Source organism: Theobroma cacao, unplaced genomic scaffold (assembly GCF_000208745.1).
Source record: "Theobroma cacao cultivar B97-61/B2 unplaced genomic scaffold, Criollo_cocoa_genome_V2, whole genome shotgun sequence".
Classification (NCBI taxonomy): Eukaryota; Viridiplantae; Streptophyta; class Magnoliopsida; order Malvales; family Malvaceae; genus Theobroma; species Theobroma cacao.
In genome coordinates this window covers 28,085-33,178 of record NW_017234816.1, presented here as the reverse complement: position 1 = coordinate 33,178, position 5,094 = coordinate 28,085, and the positions used below count along the sequence as shown (strand labels likewise).

Genomic DNA, 5,094 nt, shown 5'->3' with positions numbered 1-5,094 from the left:
TAATGGGACATTAACTTTTCTTCAGGGATTTTTTTCTTCTTGCTGTTTGCCTAGCTAAGGGAGCTGTGCAGTGCCTGGTGGAGTTGTTGAATGTTTTGATTTTCCCCTTTGTGCTTGGGTCCTTTTTATGTCTGCTCCTTGTTTGTGTCCTTGTGCATCTTGTGATAATGCTGTGTTGATGAAAGGTTTTCTCTGATGTTTCTTGGATGCTGTTGGGAAGGTTTGTGTTCTTTTCATGCGTTCTCCTAAATGGGCCCCTGGATGATGCTATATGCTTTTGGCCTTGATGAGGTTTTGGTGACTTTGATTGCTTTTGTTTTTTGTGATTCGAGATATGAGTGATGGATTCTGGTTTTTGAGATGTGCAGGAGATGCGGATGGGTTTTCTGTTGATGTGCAACTACAGATTTATGGATTTTATGGCTCAGGGCTCTTTTTTGATGCAGCCACCTGAGGGATCTGGGAGTTTTGGAGTAGGCTGGTCCTTTGTGGCTTCCGCATTGTTTTGTTAGGTTGCTTGGGTTGTGTAGAGTTGGAATGCTGTGTACATTTTTTATGACCCTGCTTACCTGATATGTTAGGATGATGGCGGCATTGCTTTTGTTTTTGTTTTCTGAAAAGGTCTTTGGTGGCTGGTGCTGTGAGGATTAAGGATTATTATCCCCAAATAGGTGAATAACAGACTTTAATCATTCTTGTATTTCCCCTAGAAGTGAATCTTTGGTTTCCTCTACTTTGAAATAAACAATAACTTTCAAAAAAAGAAATACGCATTTTGTTTCAAAAGAGGTTTTACCATAAAATAGTATCGAAAGAGCATCTTTCTGATATTTATTTGGGAGCTGTGAAAGCTTCCCTAGCCATAAATTGGTCCATGCAAAGACAACAGCAATCACACATGGACCAAGCACTATCCGGTTTAATAAAACCTGCAAGAACTAAATATCATAAAGTTTTGTCCTAATCGAGTTGCTCTCTAACCTTTAAATCCATATGAAAGCTAAACAACCAAATCGAAAGCAACCAATACAAAAAAAAAAAGCCTATTTCCAACGGAATTTTCTGTTGGAACTGTCTATTTTTGACGGATTTCCAACGAAAAAATCTGTTGGAAACTCCGTCTGTAAAAGCCTCATCGGTAATACTTTTTGTTGAAAATCTGTTGGAAAAATTTGCTTTGTGTCGTCTTTCACATTAAAAATCTGTTGGAAATTTTCGACGGATTTCCAAGGGAAATTCCGTTGGAATACAATGCAGAAAGAAAATCCGTTGGAAATTTCCAACGGATTTCCAACAAAAATTCCGTTGGAAAACACTGAGACAGAAATTCCGTTGGAAAAGAGAATTCAGGGGGAAAAATTCCGTTGGAAAAAAATCAGTTGGAAACGGTGTTTCAACAGAAAATTTCGTTGGAAACAATTTCGTTGATAATTTTTTTGTTGGAAATTTAATTTCCTATCCTTTTCATGATGCTTTTATGTTAAAAATTACCCATTTTCATTTCAATTATATTTTATCAATTCACTGCATTGGACTTTCAAAATATATAAACAAAAATATACATTAAAAACCAAAATTCAAAGTCGTATTCCATATAACTAAAAATTACCCTAAACACACAATGACTAAAAAAGCTAAATACATATAAAAATAAAGCTATATGTATTATTAAACAGCTACACTAAAAAGTATCCAAGTGTGGCAGTGAAAAATAAACATCATATCATGAAATGTTGTGTTCTTACTTGTCCAAATTTTAGCTTGAAGGTCTCGCATCTCCTCGTTTTGAACGCGCAGTACTCATGATCATGGATTCCATACGTGCCATAAATTCACTCATGCTTTTCGTCATTGCATTCTTAATTTCTTCACGTATCTCCCCACGTATCTCGTCACATATCTTACCCAAGTTTTCTGAAAGATGTTCCACTTTTTCTTCCAATACAATTGCGGGACTGGTCACGTTTGGGTTGATAGGGCCACACGTAGACTCATATGTTGCAACATTGCTGTGCGTTCCAGTAAGTAAGGTTGTAGCATGCACCCGAGTACCAAACCCATACACGCGAGTGCGTGTAGTCTCCATCCCTCCAATTACTTCAGCCTAAGCATGCAGATCGAATTTTGGTTGGGAAGATGAATCCTCACCATACTTCTGCAATAGTACAGAATTATACATTTCTTACATAAAAAAATAAATAAGCTTATTATTCAACTAGATAATCAACTTTAACGTAGAAATTAATAAATTTTGTACGTACACTCGTAGACTTGGACTTGTTATCTACAAAATCACCATGACCACCTAAACGCTTATGAGTGCGGTTGAACACTTCCAAAAAGCTAACATCTCATTTCAGTTCAATTGCCTGCATTTATTTTCAACTATATATAGTCAATGATAATCGATATATATAAATAACATGTAAAGACAAACCAAAGTAAAACTAATAAACATACAGAAGCAACAATTTGTAGCAATTTGATAGCCACTAATACTATTGGTTTTATTTTATAAAATATTAACTAAGGAGACAGTTGTTCCTTCAACGTTTACAATCACAGAAGTTCTAATATATTAATTTTATTGAAAGATCTAAACCAGAAAAACAAATGTCAAACTTATGATTGAAATTGTGGTATGTATATAACTACATATTTTACAATTTTTGAGCGTGCATATAAATTACATATGTTCTTTTATCAGGTAATGCGTGGTTCATGAACAACAAAATATTGTTTATTAACTTGAATCCTGTACAATATCAGTAAGATTGTTAAATAAGTACAAGCCAATAACATTAAGGTAGCTGGTTCGATGCTAGATGTAATAAATATTTTCGAGGTTTCATGGCACTAAGAAACATTTCAAATGAAAATAACTTAATCGAAGCAGAATGCAAGGCCTACCACATATAAGGCGGTCTGACTTTCGTTTACAAACCCTCGCGTGCCATCTATTGGATCTAGTGTCTGCATCAAGTTTGTGAATTTAACCATGTAAATAAAATACAAATCCAAGCATGATTCAGAATACTGACAAAAATCTGTTTAGACTGCAGGCCCATTTATTTTTTTACCATTCACCGTGATAAAATTGAATTCTCTCTCCTGATTCCCATGGAGGTGTAGCTACAAAAGACGAAGTGCAATTTTAAACGATGCATAAACGGAAGAGGCTGAGACTAGTAACAGTAGGCACTTGCTACTTAGATATATCCCCCAACTAAATGTAAAATTGATAGTTACAAGTGCAGAAAAGAGAAGAATATATTCCTAGATTAATCCTGAGCAACAACTGTAGATAAAGTAGTGGTTGACAAGCGATGCCTAATAAATAAACAAAAACTAAGGAAATGCTATCCGCACTTGAACAGTTAATTACATAATGCTACCGAGGGAGACTGATAGGGTACAAGAGCTACAAGGATACAATTACGACCAAAAAAACACAAAGAATGTTAAGGAATCAATCCACTGCACAACTTATTGAGCAAAATCTTGAAATAATGTTTGATTCCACGGAGAATGATCGAAAGTTAGAAAGAAAAGCTTGTCTAGTATATCTCTTAAGTTATAATGTTAGGGAATTTGGCATTTATGAAGCTGAAATTTCACTTCTTGAAAAGCCGACAAAATAGTGGAATGCATCATTTTTCTCATTAAAGAAAAAAAGGTATAGCAGATTGTGGAGACAAAGATACCTCAAGAGCAACAATGGTAGAGGCAGAGCTCAGCAAAAAGATCAACTTTTAGAGAGAGGTGAGAGCGCTGAACGAGAGAGCTGCTGTTGGTAAGGGAGAAAGCCAACCAAGAGAGAGGGAAGGAAAAGAAAAAAAAAAGAAAGGAGGGCCGCTTGGAAGGAAGAGATGCCAGCGGACGGGAGAGCTCAGTAAAATGACTGACTTTTAGAGAGAGTTGAGAGCGCCAACCGATAGAGAGAGAAAATGGAAGAGGGAAATGAAGGAGAGAGAAGAAAATTTTCATTTTATACTTAGGGTTTTGAGGTTGCAAAACGACGTCGTTTTGTGACTCACCAAAATCCCTCTCAACTCCATCAAACGGCATCGTTTTGGGCTTTTGGCTAAACTAAGCAGGGGGCATGGGATATTTAGGAGCTGATCATGAGTTAAAACACTGTAAGCGGGTGGTAGAATTGGTTAAAGTCTATTTCATTTAACATGTAGTCAGAGGTTCAAGTCTTTACAATGACACAAATGTGAATATTTTAATTTTTATTAATAAGGTCATTTTTTTTAATATTACTCAGTTAAAACTTAATGTTATATTACAAAATTAATTATATACTTATATTTTATTTCCAAATTATATGTTATACTTAATTTGATATATATTACAATATTTGTATAATTAATTATCAATATATTTTTATAAAAAGTATGATAATATATAACTAATAAAATTAATAACTGTAATCATATAAATGAAATTTACTAGAAGCTTACATATAAAATAAATTAATATATATATATATATATTAATTTAATTTAATGTTAGCTGTAGACCAAGATTCAATTAGGAGTTAATTCTGAATGTATTTGGCATTATATATTATTGTTTCATTTAACTTAATTTGAATTTGTCTATGTCTATGCTTATATTTATTTGAAGATTAATATTCACTTTTGTCAAGCTTCTCTTCTACATATTATGTCCTACATCCTTTACATTTTGAACAAATACATAAATAAACGAATAAATTTTAATGTATGTAGCAAAGTTTTATACTTGTTGCATTATATTGTTGCATCATACTTGTTGCATTATAATGTAGCCATTCTTACATTTAAATACTTTTAGTTTTTTAATAAATTATTAATTTCCTTCTCAATTAATCAAATAATTATGTTGACATTAATTATTATGTAATATAATTACTATATATATTGATAAAAAAGATTCAACTAAAGAAAGGTTAATTATTAAATATGTTGTGCTCACATGTCAATTATATACATAAATCTTTCGTTTATTTTCTATCACCTTTTCAATTTTTAATAATTACATGTAACTTTGATTCCACATTTGATTCCACATTTGAATTATTTATATTTAGTGCACTCTAGTTTTTAC

General features: G+C 33.0%; 1 long non-coding RNA gene across 1 annotated transcript; it reads right to left on the bottom strand.

The window, feature by feature from the left end:
- Nucleotides 1-1,608: 1,608 nt before the first annotated feature.
- Nucleotides 1,609-3,942, bottom strand: LOC18612086. Its single transcript, XR_001930025.1, has 5 exons — nucleotides 3,705-3,942; nucleotides 3,081-3,132; nucleotides 2,911-2,973; nucleotides 2,262-2,369; nucleotides 1,609-2,155 (listed from the first exon to the last, which is right to left on the bottom strand). It is a non-coding gene; the product is annotated as an uncharacterized LOC18612086 (long non-coding RNA).
- Nucleotides 3,943-5,094: the final 1,152 nt, after the last annotated feature.